General features: G+C 42.4%; 1 protein-coding gene across 1 annotated transcript in view; it reads right to left on the bottom strand.

Annotated features, from left to right (window-relative positions):
- NAPEPLD (N-acyl phosphatidylethanolamine phospholipase D) overlaps positions 1–21,074 on the bottom strand; it is a 98,364-nt gene that overhangs the window by 76,937 nt on the left and 353 nt on the right. The gene's annotated exons all lie outside the window — the stretch shown is intronic.

A 21,074-nucleotide genomic window follows, 5' to 3' on the forward strand; every position in this document is an offset into this window, starting at 1 on the left:
TCCCCCCCATCTCCTCCCCTTCCCCCATTAAAAGTAAACACCTCTCTGGAACTAAAAGATGAACAAAAGCAGCTCAAACTGAAAAAGAAAAAAAGCAAACCTGCTGTCAGTCAGGCTGGGAGGATAATCCCAGGGCCAGCTGCAGAGTTAATGGGAAGCACTGTTCTCTCCAGCCTGGAGGCAGCTATAAAATGCCACAAACCCCTTTGGATGGCCACTATTCTCCTTCCAAGGATGCCCGGACCCATCTTATTATTCCCATCTCTCACCGGGGATTCCTAACTCTAAAATGCCCTCTAGGCACAGCAGCTCTCAACATCTGCTTCTCTTAAACCCACGGCAGAAACAGCATCCAGAGCTTCCCTGCTTCCCTAATGCCCTCCTCAGACCTGAAGGAAGCTGAGCCTCACAAAACACTTCCCTCCTCCCTCTCTTTAGTGCTCTCCTTGCAGGAAGGAGGGGTGAGAAACCCTGGGTTTTGGGGGACCACAGGTTTTGTGCCTGGGGATCTTTTGGGTTTTTTTTTTTTTTTTTTTTGTCTTTTAGGGCTGCACCCTTGGCATATGGAGGTTCTCAGGCTAGGGGTCCTATCAGCAATGCCAGATCCAAGCCGTGTCTGTGATCTAAACCACAGCTCATGGCAATGCTGGTTCCTTAACCCACTGAGCGAGACCAGGGATGGAACCTGTGTCCTCATGGATGCTAGTTGAGTTCGGTAATGGCTGAACTATGATGAGAACTCTGAGGGTTATGTGCCTGGGGATCTTAATACCCATCTCATGCTGACCCCTCCCTATTCATTTCCCCTACAGACTCTGAAATACGGCCATAGTGAGGTAGTCATTTAGTTTTGAAAGTGAGCTACTGGAATTTGGAATTATAAGTGATAAAGAGGCACTCACCTCTCATCTGTGCGCTTTTGACTAAAGGAATAGGCAGTGACCTTACTAGTTTCCTATGAGAAGCCCATGACTCAAACCCACCCACCAGGATTCCTCTTCCTATTGACAAATTCCTTCATTATATAATGTTGAATCTCTTAGAATAACTAATTTTGTATTAAAAGTGTTCCAATAGCTATCAGCTGATGTTAATTTTCAGGGTTTCCAGAGTTAGCAAAACAGCCAGCAAGAATGCTGAGGCTACCACCAGCTATGTTTATGTTTTCTTAACGACAGAGGTCACTGCTACTACAACATGGAATAACAAACATGCTATTGACACTATTAGCTTGATGCCTGACCTTACTTTTCCACAGATAAAAACTTTACTGTTTTTAATGTTTTACCATCATAGGTTGCTTGTTTGATGTTGTTCCTAAAAACAAAACAGAGGAATCAGAAATCAACTGTGCTCAGATATATTAAGGAATAAATGCCTTCACTGAATGGAAAGATCATAGCTCTTGAGTCAAACAGATCTCAGATTATCTTTTCTTAACGCTATGACCTCAGGCTATTACTTATGCTCTGAGCCCCATTTTCTTCACTTATAAAATAAAAATAAGTACATCTACCTTACAGGGGTGTTTTGAGGTTAGTGATAATGTATGCAAAGTCTGACACATAGTAGGTGCTCAGTGAGCAGTTGTTATTTTTACTAATAACAGGTTCCATCTAGTCCCTAACTACTTAATACCTGCTCTTGCCACAGTGTGATGCCTCCTCACATGCACTCCAGCCCCCACTTCCTTCTGGGCAGCTCAGCTCCAGGCCAGTGTGGAGGCTAATCCTGCAACGTCCATCCACTTCAGCTGTTGGTCTTCTGTCCTCCTGCTTCTGCTTTTTTTTTTTTTTTTTGCTATTTCTTTGGCCGCTCCTGTGGCATATGGAGGTTCCCAGGCTAGGGGTCCAATCGGAGCTGTAGCCACCGGCCTACGCCAGAGGCACAGCAACGTGGGATGCAAGCCGCATCTGCAACCTACACCACAGCTCACGGCAACGCCGGATCGTTAACCCACTGAGCAAGGGCAGGGACCGAACCCACAACCTCATGGTTCCCTGTCGGATTCGTTAACCACTGCGCCACGACGGAACTCCCTGCTTCCGCTTTGAGATCTGGACCTCTGCCCTCTATTTCCATGGGCCTGGGTCTTGGAGCTCTGGCCGGTACCAAGTCCCTCTCTTTGGGACCCTCTTGTCAAACTTCCCCACCCCCATCACGCTTCCTCCACCAGCAGGATCTAGGGCAACAGTCCTGCTCCTGAGGCTGGTCCGATAACATGGTCCTACCCCTGGCTAACTAGCCTCCCTGCATTACCGCTTGGAGTTCGAATTATCACCTCTTTCATCCCTCCAGGCCTGTCTCTCACCGGTTGGGGTGTTCCAGTTCCAGGGAGCTAGATCCCCCTTGGCTAGTGTGTCCTGCCTTCTGGAATTCACCTTTCTCATATACCTGGTCTCCCAATACCTGTCCCAACCCAGCTGTCATGTCTGATTCCTGAATGCTGTTCATACCTCCTGCCTATTCATATTGGTAGGTGGACCAGGATAACAGAAGCATCACACTGAAGCCTTTAACTGAGGGCCAGACTGAGGTGTGTACACTCTAGTTAAGGCCTTCACCTTCTGACCTTGTAAATGGTAATGAAGCCTGCAAATATCAGGATTAAAGTACTCTGGGGAGGATTTCCCATTGTGACTGAGTGGGTTAAGAACCTGACGGGTATCCATGAGATTGTGGGTTTGATCCACAGCCTTGCTCACTTGGTTAAGGATCCGGCATTGCTGCAAGCTGTCACTTAGGTCACAGATGCGGCTCAGATCCAGCACTGTCATGGCTGTGGTGTAGGCTGGCAGCTGCAGCTCTGATTCAAACCCTAGCCTGGGAACTTCCATATGCCACAGGTGCAATCATTAAAAACATTTTTTAAATAAAAATAAAGTACTCTAGGGATGCAGAAAAGTCACTGCTTCTGTGGAGCTTTAAATTAATCTGAAATATTCATATATTAAAGAGCTGGAGAGTCCAGCTGCTTTTAGCATTAATGGTTCAGTGGGGACAGAATTTCAGGGTTTTGTTTTTTTTTTCTTCTCACTTTTTAGGGCCGCACCTGTGGCATATTGAAGTTCCTGGACTGGGAGTCAAATCAGAGATACAGCTGCCAGCCCACACCACAGCCATAGCCAGATATGAGCATTGTCTGCAATCTACCACAGCTCATGGTAATGCCAGATTGTTAGCCCAGGCTAGGAATCGAACCCAAATGCTAGTCAGGTTCGTTTCTTCTGAGTTACAAGGGGAACTCCAGAATTTCAGTTTAGATAGTGTTGTTAATACCACCAATTTTTAAACACAGCTGTTAGTTGGTTGTTGACTATATCTGGGAGCTAAAAAGTATTAAGAAGCAGGCACAGCTGGCCCTGTTTTGTCAATATTGTCTCCTAGGTAGGCCCAACTTAGACCCAGAAAGTTACTGAGCTTGGTCACCTTTATTCCTGATGAGGCATTTGGGCAAATTCTAAGCATTGTGTGTTGTTATGAAGAATTGCTTTTATGTTTGTTTGTTTTAACATTTCTCTCTCCCTACTGGCAAAAATCTGTTACACAGAAGACAATTTAAAAGAGCACTTTATATGGTAAAATAATGCATGTTAACTTTAGAGACTTAGAAAAATGCACTTAAGTACAAAAAAGCAGATAAAAATCACCATCCATACCAGCATCCAGAGATAAACACTCCCAACATTCTTATGCTATCATACTTATAGTTTAAATATAACTCTGCATGTAATAATATGTGTGTGGGGTGTTTTGTGGGCCACAGCCATAGCATAAGGAAATTCCTGGGCCAGGGATTGAACCCATGTCACAGCAGCAGCCTGAGCCACAGCAGTGACAAAACCAGATCCTTACACACTAGGCCATGGGGGAACTCCAATAATTTATTAGGAACTCATGTCTGGAGGAAAAAATAGTAACAGTAATGGCCATTACTTACTAGGCATTTATTACGTGCCAGCTTCTGTACTGAGTATTTTAAAATGTATCAACCTATTTAATTCTCCCAGCAGCGGTGTGAAGTAAGCTGGTGAAATCAACAAAAGTAGGTTCAAACCAGGCAGCCTGTCTGGAGTGTGTGATCTTACCCAACACGCTACACAAAGAAAACAGAGGCTACTCGTAATCTCAGTGGACTCTAAGGATCACTTTCACCATGTTACATTTCAAGAAACAAATTTCAAAATTCACTGGAGGATATATCTTGTGATTTAAGAAGAAAAAGTGATATTAAACAATGCATCACTATCAATAACATTTATTATTATAGTACTGCTCCAAGATTTAACAGTCTCTCTACAAGCAAAATGATGGCATAGTAACTTTTTGTCCTTTTGCTTATTTCTTAGTGCATTTGATCAATTATGCTGATCATCAGTGACTAAGAGACAAAGTCTGAATGAAGAGGGAAATGAAGAAAGGAAAACAGCAGTGCCTCAACAATCTGGGATGGAAGACACCTCAGACAAACTTCCTGACTCTACGGTTTAAAATTAGCCTCTTCTGGACAAAAGATCTGTACTCTGAAAACTCTGATGAAGGAAAATCAAGATGATACAAAGAGATGGAATGAAATAATCATACTCTTGGATTGGAAGAATCAACACTGTCTATGTGACTGATTATACTACCCAAGGCAATCTGCATATTCAGCACAATCCCTTTAAACTAACAATGGCACTTTTCACAGAACTAGGACAAAAAAGATTTTTAATTTGCATGGAAAAACAAAAGACCCTATATAGCCAAAGCAATCCTGAAAAAGAAAAATGGAGCTGGAGGGATCTGGCTCCCTGATTTCAGACTATACTACAAAATTCCAGTATTCAAAACAGTATGGTACTGGCTCAATAACAGACATATAAATCAGTGGAACAGGATAGAAAGCCCAGAGATAAACCCACACAGCAATGGTCAATTAATCTATGATAAAATAGGCAAGAATTTACAATGGAGAAAAGACAATCTTTTCAATAAATGGTGCTGGGAAAACTGGACAGCTACAAGTAAAAGAATGAAATTAGAACCCTAACACCACACAAAAAACTCAAGATGGATTAAAGAGCTAAATGTAATACAAGATACTACAAAATTTATAGAGGAAAATATAGGCAGAATACTCTTTGACATAAATCACAGTAATATTTTTTTGGATCCACCTCCCAGAGTAATGAAATTAAAAACAGAAATAAACAAATGGGATCTAATTAGAAGTCAAGGATTTTGCATAGCAAAGGAGACAATTAAAAAAAAAGTCAGTCCATAAAATGGGAGAAAATTTTTACAAAGTGACTGACAAAGGGTTAATCTTCAAAATATACAAACAGGTCATACAGCTTTCTATCAAAAAAACAAACAACTCAATCAAAAAATGGGCAGAACCATTCTGAAAAACAAAACAAAACAAAATGGGCAGAAGATCTAAATAGACATTTCTCCAAAGACATAAAGATGGCCAAAAAAAAACACATGAAAAGATGTTCAACATCACTAATTATTAGAGTAATGTAAATCAAAACTATAATGAAGTATCACTTCACACCAATCAGCCTGGTCATCATCAAAAAGTCTACAAACAAATGCTGGAGAGGGTGTGCAGAAAACAGAACCCTCCTACACTGTTGGTAGGAATTTAAGCTAGTGCAATCACTGTGGAAAGCAGTGTGGAGGTTTCTTAAAAAAACTAAATAAAGAACTACCATTTGATCCAGCAATCCCACTCCTGGGAATAAATCCAGACAAAACTATAATTCAAAAACTTACATGCACTACTATGTTCATAGCAGCACTATTAAAAATAGTTAAGACATGGAAGAAACCAAAATGTCCATCAACAGAGGAATGAATAAAGAAGATGTGGTAATATATACAGTGGAATATTACACAGCCATAAAAAAGCTTGAAATAAGCCATTTGCAGCAACATGGGTAGACCTAGAAAGTATCATATTAAGTAAGGTAAGTCAGAGAAAGACAAATATCACATGAGATCACTAATATGTGGAATCTAATTTTTAAAATGATACAAAAGAACATATTCACAAAATAGAAACAGACCCAAAGATTTTGAAACCAAACTTATGGATACCAAAGTGGAACTGGGAGGAGGGATGGATTGGGCAGTTGGGATTGGCATATACACACTACTATACACAAAATTGACTGGTAACAACGATCTAGTATATAGCTCAGGAAAATTATTCAAAACTCTATGACAGCCTGTGTGGAGAAAGAATCTGAAAAAGAATGGATATATATGTATGTATTTGGCTGATTCATTTTGCTATACATCTGAAACTAATACAACATTGTAAGTTACCTATGCTCCAATAAAATTCATTAATAAATAAACAAATAAATAAAAATTAGCCTCTTCTGGACTAGATTGTTCTTCCATGTACTATTGCAGTAGTTATCTTACTGGTCTACCAGCACTCGCTCTGGCATGCTTTTCCATATATAGCAGCCAGAGTTTCCTTATAAAACACAAATTCAGGCTTGCTACCTTTAAGACTCAAGACAAGCTCCTTACATGGCCCACCAGACCCTGTAAACCTCACTTTCAAAATCCTTCACAGGCTTCTACGGGTGCCAAAGACTCCTCTGTCCTCTCCCTCCCAAAGGCCCCACTGTGCCGTGTGCTTGCCTCCCCATGCACAAGGCTGCTTCTCTTCTCCTTCTTCAGCTCGGAGGAGGATTTCTCAGAGGAGTCTTTCCTGACCTCCCTGAAGAAGCTAGATTCCCATCCAGTAGGTAGTTCCAGCCCTGTCCACTTCTCCTTAGTAAATCACGATCCCAGTTTTACATCTGTGTGTTTGACCATTTCTTTAATATCTACCTCCCTGACCAGAGTGTAAACTCCAGGAGACTCCATGTCACCAATACATCTCCCAGGTTTAGCACTCAAAAAGTTAGTAAATGAAGGACTCAGCAAATATTTACTGAAAAGTTTACTTGCTATTTTTACCATGTTTCCTATGTGAATTACTGTGTAATTGATAACATTAATAACATTAAAAAACAGTCAGGAGTTCCCATGGTAGCTCAGTGGAAACTAATCTGACTAGCATCCATGAGGATGAAGATTCCATCCCTGGCCTTGCTCAGTGGGCTAAGGATCTGGTGTGGCCGTGAGCTGTGGTGAAGGTCGCAGACACGGCTTGGATCCTGTGTTGCTGTGACAGAGGCTGGCAGCTACAGTTCAGATTTGACCCCTTACCTGGGAAACTCCATATGCCATGGGTGCGGTCCTTAAAAAAAAGAGAAAGAAAAACAGTGAGACCAGAGTTAACACTAAGCTGATTTTACCGTCCAACAGAGAACAGAAAACTGGTCCAACAGGGAGAGATTCAGCTGTGGATGGAACTTAAAGAAATGGAAGTGATACAGGGTTTTAGAGCCAAATCCTAGTCTAATGGGCTTCCTGACTGGTTGAATTCAGACAGTACAATTAGGTCACAGACAGAAAACGATTTAATCATCAGGGCATTTGACTGCTTGTTCTAACTGGTATTCTAAGAAAACCTATTCCACTTCTTTCTTCTGGTGTCCCAATTGCTTCCTATCTTGAAATTCCTCTTTGCCTCCAAAGCTCAGAGTTCTGCAGACCCTCACTCTGGGGACTCACACAGAAAGACTATCTCTTCTTTTACCTGATCACTACATTGGTTTGCCTTTGTCTGTAAAACAAGGCCAGTGACATCTCTCACCAAGGATTCTCATATTAATAAAAGATTATTAAATAATTCAAGGAAGGAAGGAAGTGCATAGTATACTATTGAATAAAGACCACTTCGATGTCACTGAATATGGTATTAGTGACTCAAATGATAAAATTGTACGTGTTAGAGAACCAGTATGTCAAGCCCCACTAAATTGTGCTATGCTGATAAGGACTACTCCCATTTCTACATTGATCTTCTAAAGCAGAACAGGAAAGATATCTTATGGAGCATCTCCCTGAGCCAATTTTTCTTTGTTGCTGATGAAAAAAAAATTTTTTTTGTCTTTTTTTCAGGGCTGCACCCATGGCATATGGAAGTTCCCACGCTAGGGGTTGAATTGGAGCTGCAGCCACTGGCCTTACACCACAGCCACAGCAACACCAGATCCGAGCCATGTCTGCAGCCTACACCACAGCTCATGGCAGCACCAGATGCTTAACCACTGAATGAGACCAGGGAACAAACCTGCGTCCTCATGTATACCAGTCAGATTTGTTTCCACTGATCCATGACGGGAACATCCAGATGAGAAAATTAATAGTAAACTTAACAAAGGGAAATTTTTATTTGAGTCAACCTGAAGATTATAACCTGGGAGACAGCCTTTCAGAAAGCTCCAAGGACTGTTCTGAAAAGGTTTGGGGCGGGAGGGGAGGCCAGCATGTGCGTGATTTTGGTGAAGGGGTACATGCATCACGCACATATCTTGGTAGAAAGCTACTGCTATTCAGGAGGAATAGATACTTAATTGTTCTAGAGCTTTTCTAAGTATGGGAAGTTTCTAACGTTTTCTCCTAAAAATAACTATTTGAGGGCCAGTCTGCCAGTTTTCTGACAGCCCAAAATTCTTCATCCTGATCTTTGTCCTGAATTCCTTTCAGGATGTATTGTAGGTCAGCTACTACGTGGCTAAATGACTTGATCCCTATAGGACTGGATGTTGAGTAATGTATGTTCTTTATTTAACAATCCTCTCCCTTTAGTGACCTGAGGCATTTCATAACCAATTTGTCTCATGGTGCAAGAATGTTCTTTCTCAGGTCAGGCAAGGATTTCGCTGAAAGGCCACCCAATAAGCTACTCCTGGATTAGGCCCTGCTAACAGTAACCAAAAGTCTCTGGACAACCTGTAATGGCCCAAGAAATGGCTCCCTCTTGTTACTTCCTCCCATATCTAGAGTTACACAATTATAATCATTGATCTTATAGAACCATATAATTGGTCAATCATTTCAAATCACTTGGTTGTTATTTGCAGAGGCTCGGTCACCTTTGGTAATGCAAGAACAACAATCTTGTAAAATAGACAGAATTAAGTAATATAGCTAGTAACGCTAATAAGGTCCTAAGTGAGTGATGTTCTCTTCTAAGGAGTTACATGGCTGGCAGCAGAAGAGGGAATGCTGATCTTCATGGTAGAGCAGTTATTTAGGTATTTATATCCCTGGGGAGGTCTGGTTAATGCATAAGTCAGATGCACAAGGCACACTGGAGGGGAACGAGGAGACCCAAGTGGGCAGAGCAGATTTTGATGGTTAAATTTCTCTTGTCTTGCCTTAAAGTATGAATTTTATTTCATCCATATTAAATGAACTCATGCCTTCAGTACCATACAGTTCAAGGCCAAAGTGGTTCTGGAAAATTTCTTAGACATCTTGTGAAAGTCAAGCCCTAGGATAGTGGAGATCATGAAGCATAGAATGTGGTCAAATCTCTAGGTTCATTTCAGTGTATCACCTCCATTTCTTACACGCTGTGAGACCTTAACTTCTCAGAGCCTCAACTTCCTCATCTGTTAAGGTGATCGTATTGGTCTATTACCAGGCTATTTTCAAGGACTAAAAGAGAAACTCTTCACAGGAAGCTAAACTCCAATATAAGCTGAGTAATTATTAACTGTATATACAATAGTATCACTTTTATATACAATAAGAACATCGGGGCCTAGCTCTCCATAGAAATACAGCTATGTTATCCTATCCATTGGGCATAAGTTGTTCATAGGAACATAAAAATTTGAAATGGAGTTCCCTTACCAAGTTTGTGATTAATCTCTCTATCCAAAAATTTGTTCCCTTTCATGTCCCCTCTGACTTCAATCCTGTGCTAATGGGAACACTAATCAACCAGATTCGGATGATTAAAATTGCTATTATGGATAACATCATAGTGTACTAAAACTGATATTACAGATATCATCATTAATGTAGAAACTCAGATTGTTCCTCCAGGGCAAGATAAGCTAACAGACCTGAGACTCATGGATCACATGGCCAGAGATTCTTAAGTCAGAGACATCCTGACTGCCAAAACTATGATTAAGAAATGTCACAAGAGGAGTTCCCATCGTGGCTCAGTGGTTAACGAATCCGACAGGGAACCATGAGGTTGTGGGTTTGATCCCTGGCTTTGCTCAGTGGGTTAAGGATCCAACGTTGCTGTGAGCTGTGGTGTAGGTTGCAGATGCGGCTCGGATCCCATGTTGCTGTGGCCCTGGTGTAGGCTAGTGGCAACAGCTCTGATTCGACCCCTAGCCTGGGAACCTCCATATGCCACGGGAGCGGCCCAAGAAATGGCAAAAAGACAAAAAAAAAAAATCACAAGATACTGGGTCACCTTGCTGTACAGAAGAAAACAGACAGAACATTGTAAACCAACTATAATGGAAAAAATAAAAAACATTATTAAAAGAAAAAAAAGAAAAAAAATGTCACAAGATAATGAGTAATGCCTGCCTTTTTGTTCTTCCCCTTTTAAAAGAACTCCTAACTCAAAGACCAAGTTGAAGTGGATCTGAGGCCTATTTCCCATTCCACTGCTTGGTGTCCTATAATAAATCCTTACTTTGCTTCAAACTCCCGCTGTTAGAATTTAGCTTTCTAGATTCACGAGCCTTTTCCCTCAGTTATGAGAGCTGAATATACTAAAGTGTTAGGGGACCCAAAACACAGACATAGAAAAATAATCAAATGGGAGTACCCATTGTGGCTCAGCAGAAACAAATCTGACTAGCATCCATGAGGATGCAGGTTCGATCCCTGGCTTTGCTCAGTGGGTTAAGGATCTGGCATTTCTGTGAGCTGTGGTGTAGGTCACAGACACAACCAGTTTCCACACCGCTATGGCTGTGGTGTAGGCTGGCAGCTACAACTCCTATTCAACCCCTAGCCTGGGAACCGCCATGTGCCTCCAGGGTGGCCCTAAAAAACAAACAAAAAAAGAACAATGACCAAATGATCATTATGGGGTATAAAGCCTTAACATTGGCATATGTTTGAAGATAATGTCATATCGCTAGTGAATCAGAAGGAAGTACATTAATATAACACATGAATGAAATGTCTCCACCTCATTAAAGGTATTATTGGTAGATCAAGGATATTCTACATGAAAATTTCGAAGAAAAAATATATGTAAGATTTGATGTGAAGAAGTACGAGGATGTCTGAAAACAAATAAACATGTTCAATTTAGTCCTAAATAAATGCTGGCTTTAAAGAAAAGTCTCCAGTTTGCAGAAGAGAAAGCACCTGCATTCCTTGTGTGTATATGTTACTGAACTGAACTTGGCACTGCTCACCTGCTGCACAGCAATGCCTATGTGACATAGGGTTGTGGTGAAGGAAAGTACGGAATTTATTTGCAGGGCACCAAGCAAGGAGTAACGGCGGCTCATGTTCAAAAAGACCTGAACACCTTAGCGGTTTTCAGGTAAGCATTTTTGTTGTTGTCTTTCCTAGGGTAACACCAGTGGCATATGGAGGTTCCCAGGCTACGGGTCCTATCGGAGCTACAGCTGCTAGCTTATGCCACAGACACAATAGTGCAGATCCAAGCCACGTCTGTGACCTACACCATAGCTCACAGCAACACCGGATCCTTAACCCACTGAGCCAGGCCAGGGTTCGAACACACAACCTCATGGTTCCTAGTGGGATTTGTTAACCACTGAGCCATGACGGGAACTCCCCGGGCAGGCATTTTTAAAGGCAACATTTGAGTGAGGGCTGCAAAGTACATGACTTTCTTCTGATTGGTTGGTGGCGAGGTAACAGGGTGGTGTATCAGGAATCTCAGTCATCAGCCTTCTGGTTCCAATCAGTCCGAAATCCAAGTGCTTGTGGTCAGTATGTAGTCCCCATTCTCCATCTGGATTAGTGGGGTGTGTGTGTGTGTGTTTGTGTGTTAGTTCCTGCAGAACGACTCAAAGATGTATGTCAGATTGTTACATACATCCTTAAAGAGGAACTAGGATTCTATTTTATCACTGAACCATTGCCATTACTCTTCTTGTTTAATTGCTTTTCCTTTGTTTCTGCATTCCCTCATTCCCCTGATTAGTAGCTGCTTGTGCCTGCTCTTTGGAATTCAGGGAAGGCCTAGGCAACTAAAGCTTTTTTCTACAAACAAGAAATGGAGGACATACAGGGGCCTTTGTACCCGGGAGGGTGCTAGAGTCCTGCTCAGTATCAATTTCCCCTTTCTTTAATTTCTTCATTACTGAGGGGAACAAGGGAAGGACAAGAAAGGGAATAAAGTTTTGGATAGAGAAGTTAATCATAAATTTGGCCTAGGAACTTGGTTTTAGGGGGACTCTGCTATATGCTATATGTGTACACATGCATATATACAGCATCTCTTTTCCCAAGAAAAATTTTTTTTTTTTGCTGCAAATAAATGGGCGATTTTGTCATTCACATCACCATTTTATTTTTAAGATGGGGAAAGGAGCTCATGAATCATTCAAACTATCTTTTTATGCCTCAGCAAAGTCCTACCACCTTAGAAGCAGGCTGATTGGAGACAAAGTGACAGGTCTGCTTTTAGAGTGTCTTTTAAAGCTCTTGGTAGCTAATGTCTAGAAACAAAAATTGTGCATAGACATTGCAGCCTGATCCTCCCTGAAGGAAAATCCAAATCACCAATTTCAAAAGCCTGAGCTTTGCTAATGAGGAACATTGCAATTTGCAGACATTATGTTTTACTTGAGGCCAGATTTCCTTACAATTCAAAAGTACCAAGAATCCATTTCAATGCTCTGAAGACTCTTCAGGCTATGGTTCAGCTATTAATCATGGGGGGGAAAACCTATTTTCAACTTAATTGGTTGGAAGACAACCTATAGACATAAAAATACAATTCATGGCCTACTAATGAACAGCTATTCAAAAGATGCTCACATTGAAAGCCCTATTTATATACATTTTAAGAAATGTATAAAGAATACTGCTAAATTCACATAAAATCCTTCTGGTCTTATTTGCTTGCTCTGTTTTATTAGTTTCTACTGCTGCTTCAATGAGTGAGAAGAATCTTTAGGCAGAAGCCATTGAAATATTTTAAACTTTGTGCTTATTTTTATTCAATACTCCTGGCTGAGTCACAAAAATGCTGATGCTGGCAAAGTAGCCATAGGAGAATAAGAGGGATTTTTAGGTGCTTCATCTTCTCAACACTACTTTATAACTATTGTTTTAAAGCTCGGTGGGATCAGCTATGGTTTGACTGCCTGTTTTGCCAGCTTTTGTTATATTTTTTTATATCTGAAAAATCGGTTCGGAAACTATCTAGGCTTAGAATGATAGAATTTCAGGTTCAGAAGGAGGTTCTAGCAGAAGACAGAATTCCATGCAAAGGGTTTAACCGAGGATAATTTAATAGCAAGATTACTTACAGGGATGTAGACAGGGTTAAGGGGTCAGAAAAAGGGATGAGGAACCACCCAAAACTGTTTGTGTGTGGCTGTGGAGTGAGAGTGCTGAACCCTAACCACTAGACCTCAAGCACCAGCAGGCTTGATATAGGTCCCCAGTCCTTGTCCCTTTGGAGAAAAAAATTCAGCAAAGAGACTGAGGGTAGTGAGGCAAATTGTTAAGAGAGAGACTGAAGCAAAATAGATGGAACTAGAAACTCTCATGCTAAGTGGAGTAAGTCAGAAAGAAAAAGACAAATACCCTATGATATCACATATTTGGAATCTAACACATGGCACAAATGAAACTTTCTTCAGGAAAGAAAATCATGGACATGGAGAACAGACTTGTGGTTGCCCAGGGGGAGGGGGAGGGAGTGCAATGGACTGGGAGTCTGGAGTTAATAGATGAAAACTATTGCGTTTGGAGTGGATAAGCAACGAGATCCTGCTGTTTAGCAGAGGGACTATATCCAATCCCTTGTGACAGAATATGATGGAGGATAATGTGAGAAAAAGAATGTATATCTATGTGTGACTTGGTCACTTTGCTGTACAGTAGAAATTGACAGAACACTGTAAACCAGCTATAATGGAAAAAATAAAAATCATTACAAAATATTTTTTAAGAAAGAAAGAATGCATGCAGAGAAAGGAATAGCAGTCTCTGGTGGGGCAATTTGGTCAGAGAGAAAGAGACAGAAACAGAAAGCAACATGTGTTTGGAGGTGGTTTAAATCACCTGCATGGGGCAGTCCTTTCAGGCTTCCTCTGGCCAGTCGTCTTGCTTTGTCTGGCCTTGAGTCCACACTTGGCCTGACCCGGGGCCCTTCCCTGTGTGTCTGAGCATCTTTTAGCCAAAATGGCTTCTAGTACAAGGGTCTTGGGGAGGTTGACAGGATGTACTATGGTCCATTGCCCCCTCCCATCTATGACCCCTGAGGAACATTTCTGTGTGTGTGTAGTTCAGGGGTTCTCCTTGAACTCAAGAATGACAAATACATCTATCTTTTATCCAAGCAGGACTCAGCCCCTCCTTGCTCCTACCATAACCTTTATCTTTTTTTTTTTTTTTTTTTGGTCTTTTTAGGGCCACACCCATAGCATATGGAGATTCCCAGGCTAGGGGTCCAATCAGAGCTGTAACCACCAGCCTACTCCACAGCCACAGCCACGCGGGATCTGAGCGACGTCTGCAATCTACACCACAGATCATGGCAACACCAGATCCTTAACCCACTTAGTGAGACCAGGGATCAAACCCGCATCCTCATGTAACCTAGTTGGGTTTGTTAACTGCTGAGCCACGTTGGGAACTTCATAACCTTTGTTTTGAAGTGTCTGTCCACAGGGGACAGATTCTAGTTGCTCAGCCCGGGACTCATCTATCTCCTGCCTCAGGACAATTGGTGGGATTGTCACTACTCTGGCCATGAAAGGCAAGGGCAGAAGACAGTGTTGTGAGTGCTGGGTGAGCTGTAGCTGTAGTCCTACCCAGAGGAACACAAAACCACTGCTGGAACACAACTGCTGAGGCAGCGGAGGAGAAGGAAGAAGTGCCCCCATCTCCTACCCTCCATTCCCTGGCAGTGCCTCCTATTGGATGAACCAAGGGAAGCCAGAGGCCAGGAGCCTGGATGTTGACATCTGCAAGGCTCAGCTCCCACCTGGCACACAGATCAGGGGACAGGGGAACAGAATGAACGAGGGGAGGTGGGGAGCAGAGAATAACCCAACAGACTCTGAGAGGTCCACAGGTCCAATGGTTCTTAGACCCATGCAGGTGGCAAAATATGAAATAAAATTCATATTTTATGGCAAAGCAAGAAAAAATTAAACATAAAAATTCTCTGCCCTTTGGTCTCCTCCCTCCCACCTACTCCACATTGTGCATCAACCAAATGTTACCTGTTGGCGGAAATACCTGCTCCACCATAGAGAACAACATTCTCCAAGCATCAACAAGACAACTCCTTAAAAGGTATCATTCCTTCTTGATCTTATGGAGGCAGGAGATAGACGGGTCCTAGGCTGAGCAACTGGAATCTGTCTCCTATGGACAGATACTTTTAATATTATGGCAGGAGCGAAATGGAGCTGCATCTTGTTTGGATAAAAGAAAAAGAGACCACTTTTTTCTCATCTTGAGGTCAAGGAGACCTCCCCAACTGTACATGCACAGAAAGGTTCCTCAGGGGCCAGAGAAGGAAGGAGGAGGGGTACCAGACCCCTGTTAGCTTCCCAGGAACCCTCATGCTAGAATCCATCTGGTTACAAGATGCACATACATAGGGAAGGGCCAAATGTGGACTCAAGGTCAGACAATGTTAGATGACTGGCCAGACTTGAACCATCCCCAAAGCACAGGGTGCTCTTTTTTCCCTCTTTGCCTGTTTGCCTCCCTCCCTCTCCCTGTCCCTCCCCTTCCCCATCGTTCTGCCCCCCACCCCAACTCCCGAGCCTGCCCTATGCTTTCTCTGCACCTATCTTCTCTCTTAATAAACATATTATTTGCCTCACTACACTCAGTCTTTGCTGAATTTTTCTTCAAAGGGACAAGGTGTGGGGACCTACATCAGTCCTGCTAGGCCTTGAGGACTAGCGATGAGGGTTCAGCAGTTCACTCTGGTCTCAAAGAGAGAGAGCAGTGAGTGATGGCTTGGAGTGAGATCTTAATTTTCTGCTCAGAATTGAAGCTTGGCGTCCTGGATGAAAAACCAGGAATCCTAACCACTAGACTAGCTAGGAGCTAAAAATAGAATTGCCCTTATTCTTGCCCCTGATGAAAGCAAGAATGTTTCAAGGAGGCAAAGACTGTGAAAACAGATATAAAGTTTGTGAGAGTCACAGTACAACATGAGGGTGAGCACACAGAGAATTGGTTTAAGTCAGAAGCAAAGAAATATACACTCTAAAGAGGAGTATGGGTGAGGGAATCCCCCCTGAGTGAAGAATGCACCAGAGGTAATTAATTCACTTATATAGGGTAGTTCCTCTGGGTCTTTGCATACCTTTGGCCAATTATCTTGTTTTATTTCTCACACCTGACTAGATGCAGGATACTGCCTGATTTGTGTGCTCATCTCTTGGCAAAGATGGATTTCAGAGTCAAGAATGCTGGAATGGTATCAGGACTTATTATGGCCTGGTGCTCCCCTCTCTTTTTGACCTCTAGGTGTCTTACTGCACATGTGTAGTTGGGGAGATCTCCTTGACCCCAGGAGTGATTGAAGTGGTCCCTTTATCTTTGTACTCCAGCAGAGCTCAGCTCCTGCAATTAACTTTTTCCTGGAAGTGTCAAAGAGAAGCAAGGCCCAATTTACTTGGCCTAACAAGCCCCAACTGTTCTCAGTCCAGGGGCCCATCTATCTCCTACCTCAACCCTACAGCCTCCTGAGGACATCATTAAGAGGTCTCATGACCTACCAGACTGATGCTTAGACCTGGATGGTGTCAACTCAGTAATACATCATTTGTTACACAGCCCTCTGTCTTAAAAAACATATTAAGCTCTGTCTTAACTCCTAATGGTCAAAGCAACTCCCAGAGCTTTCCAAGATGCTCTTTCTGGGTTATAATTCTCAAATTTGAGTCAAATAAAATTTTCCAATTCTTTTTTAGGTTGACCAATTTTTTTGTCAACCAAAGTACATGGAGATCAGCATATTCCTTACACAGTAACTTCAGTCTAACCAACTTTAACTGCCCACCTACCTTATGTCAGGCTCTGCTAAAAGCAGGCAAACTTGGGGATGCATAAAGCATAATTCTCCATTTCAGAGGAAACTAGAGCCTAAACCAGAACAGACGGTAAGGAAGAAATTTCAATAGAACATGTCCTGTCTAAACTAAAGCATAGGTGCAGTCACCTACTGTAGCATTGTTTGTAAGAGCAAGAAATGAGGTGTAAATTATCCATCAACTGGGGATTGGTTAAATAGTGAGACCTCAATTCAGTAGAATCCTATGTAATTGTATACTTACTATTTAAAATGGAATATTTAGGAGTTCCCATTGTTCCAGTCCTTGCATCTGACTGGACACAGGACACTGCCTGATATGTGTGCTCTGTTGTGGCTCAGTGGAAACAAATCTTACTAGCATCCGTGAGGATGCAGGTTCCACCACTGGCTTCGCTCGGTAGGTTAAATGATCCAGCATTGCTGTGAGCTACGGTGCAGGTTGCAGATGTGGCTCTGATTTGGCATTGCTGTGGCGTAGGCCAGCAGCTACGGCTCCTGATTCAACCCCTAGCCTGGGAACCTCCGTATGCCTTGAATGTGGCCGTAAAAACAAACACACAAAACGTATATTTAAAATTGTGTATTAAAAGATCTTTAAATTTTTTTTATCTTTATATAATGACATGGAATAATTCCTGAGATATATTGTTTTAAAAAACAGGAGCCAATGTGGTGTAGGCCAGCGGCTATAGCTCCGATTTGACACGTAGCCTGGGAACCTCCATGTGCCATGAGTGTGACCCTAAAAAGACAAAAAAAAAAAAAATTAAAAAAAAAAAAACAGGAGCCAAATGTTGACTATAATATGCTGCCATTTGTATTTTAAAAAGGGTGAAAAGAAGAGAAAAAAAGAATACGGAGTACATATACATGTGTTTGCTTGTACAGTCGACTCTTGAATAACGCAGGTTACAGTACCACAATCACAGGTGCTGTGAGTGGTGGTGGGGAGCGCAGAGGACTAAGTTATGCTGGAGTTTTCAAGTGCATGGAGGGTCAGTGTCCCAAGCCCTTTGCTGTTCAAAGCTTAACTATATGTAGTCAGTCTCTCAAAGGAGTCATGGCCAAGTGGTAATACTGCTTGTTTCTATGGAAGGGAAATGGGCGGCTAGGGGGACAGGGTAAAAAGACCTATTTTTTATCTTCTTGAGCCTTTTAATTTTGAAGCATATGAATGTGTCACCGATTTAAAAGATACTCTAATGAAAAGGAAAATTTAGAAGTCAACACACAATGGTAACTGTACAGAGTGTACGGCACCCATAGGAGGGATCCATAGCCTGGTCAGGGGAGGTCAGGTCAGGTCTGGAGAATGTGCTGCCTGAACTGAACCTTGAAAGAAAGCAACAATGGACTGGAGGGGCAGGGCTCAAGAGACAGAATGGTTTAAGCAATTGCCAGAGCCTATAGGCCTGGGGCGGGGAGGGGGGCACCTTGGCAACTTAGGGGAAGCTGTGACTGGAGCCAAAAGGTACAGTGGAAGTGACTGCAGAGCTGCACTTCCTCTGGAGAGGGCAGGAGAGCTGGCACCCTGCTGTCTAGTCTGGTTTTTGAAAATTTTTTTGTCTTTTTAGGGCTGCACCCTTGGAATATGGAGGTTCCCAGGCTAGGGGCAGAATCGGAGTTGTAGCCGCCAGCCTACACCACAGCCACAGCAATGCCAGATCCGAGCCGTGTCTGTGACCTACAACACTGCTAACGGCAACAATGGAATCTTAACCCACTGAGGGAGGCAGGGATCAAACCCTCATCCTTACAGATGTGACTTAAAACACCTGGGCCAGCAGGAAATCCAAAAACAAAATCATCTCCAATTATAAAGGCGTTGTGGTGGAGCTTCCTGGTGATTCATCAGGTTAAGAGTTTTCACTGCTGTGGTGTGGGTTTGATCCCTGGCCTGGGAACTTCTGCATGCTATAGGCAAGGCCAAAAAAAAGATGATGCGGTGTATGTATGTATATATGTATACATACATACAGTAGAATGTTAGCTTTTAAGAATGAAATATTGCCATATGCAGCAATATGAATGGACTTAAGAGATTATCATACTAAGTGAAGTCAGTCAGGTAAAGACAAATATTGCATGCTATCACTTAAATCAATCTTGTATATGCGAAACTGAAGCAGACTGACAGACACAGGAAACAAACTTATCATTACCGAAAGGGAAAAAGTGGGGGAGAGATAATTTAGGAGTATGGGATCAATTTTACACATCACTGTATATGAAATAGATAAATAACAAGGATTTACTATATAGCATAAGGAAATAGAATCAGTATCTTGTAATAACCTCTAATGGTTATTATACACACACACGTCTGAATCACTTTACATCTGAAAGTAGCATAATATTGTAAACCAACTATACTTTAAAAAATCATCTGCCATTGATTTCTCTTTTTGGTCATTGTGAGATCAATGTTCAAATCTCACAACATGAATTAAGAAACACCACCACTAACCACTCTATGTTCTCCCCTCCTCCTTCCTCCTCCTGAGGCAAAAAATATAAATTAATGAAGCCAAATTTGCTAAGTGCTTCCACTTAGAAACACATAAAAGAGCTGCACACAACTTCGAAGTCATGCGCCAAGGCACAATGTAGGCATTCCATCCACTGGAGCTACATTCATCTTGAAGACAAGACACCAATGAACAGACACTCATTTGCCTATTCACCAACTATGAGCTCCCCCGGGTACTGGACATGATGTTATTCTTAGGGATGCAGAGGTGGGTAAAACAGGCCCCCCCACCTTCCCAAAGGTCATGGCTAATAGGGAAACAGGTCAATTCAATCAACCCACCAACATATAAAATTACTATTTTTGAGAAGTGCAGTGAAGGAAAAGAAGGTGTACATGAGACAATAACGGGGAACGTTGTTGCTCTTGGAAGGATCTTAGGGCAAGTTCTCAAGAAGCTGAGCCTGAAGTGGGGATGCTTGTGCAAGCGACTCACTGAGAGTGCTCTCAGGAGAGGCCCCTAAGAGGGTGACACAGCAGAGTGAAGGCAGGGGAGCATCTGTGCAAAAGATCGGGTTTCAGGAGAGCTCTAGCCTCAGCCTGATCCCACCAGGAGCTCTGAAGCTTGATTCCAGGCCCATATTTGTCCCACTCAAAGGCAATAGGGCTGAGCTGTTTTACCCTCATATCAATCAATAATTGGTTAAGGCTACCCTCTGCGGGGGGAAGAATAACCTCCCAGGCATCTTTCATCAAGGCAGTTCCCATCATCCAAAGGAGGTACCCTGGAGAAAGGTGTGGGGGGTGAGCGCTTAGCAGGAGCCACACCTGCTGTAGCTAATGGACGTTTGCTATTGGGTACAGGTGATGAGACAGGCATCGGTAGCATCTGCTGCAGAGCGTCTAGGGGGGCTCCTCTGAAGATGTGACTTTTGAGCTAAGTCTTGAAGGATAAGTAAGAGCCAAAAAAAGAGTATTCCAGTTTCAAGAGACAACATGTGCCTGAATAAAAAACAAAAGTATCATCAGGGCTGGAGAACTTAGCTGTAGAGGAAAGTGGATTATTTTGGGGAGAGCCCAGGTCATTTTGGATTCTATCCTAAGGACAATGAGAAGCCATTGAAAGGCTTTAAGTGGGGGACATAATCCTCCCCCCAGTATTTTCATAGCTCTTTGGACTGGTCAGGAATGAGTGAGAAGAGGAGATGCTGGGAAACCCGATAGGAGGCTGGTTAATAATCATCTAGGCTACAAGTGAGGGTGGTTTCAACTAGGGTGGGATGGAGATTGAAAGGGAAAAGGGACTCAGGGTGTGTTTTGTACGTAGAACCATCAGAATTCAGTAATGAATTGTTGGAGATGGGGCAAGTTTTCTATCTTCATGGAAAATCAAAGTAAGAATTTATATTCATACCATTTCTCCTCTTTTGTCTGTAATATGCAAAA

The sequence above is a fragment of the Sus scrofa genome, chromosome 9 (genome assembly GCF_000003025.6).
Source record: "Sus scrofa isolate TJ Tabasco breed Duroc chromosome 9, Sscrofa11.1, whole genome shotgun sequence".
In the NCBI taxonomy this organism is placed as follows: domain Eukaryota; kingdom Metazoa; phylum Chordata; class Mammalia; order Artiodactyla; family Suidae; genus Sus; species Sus scrofa.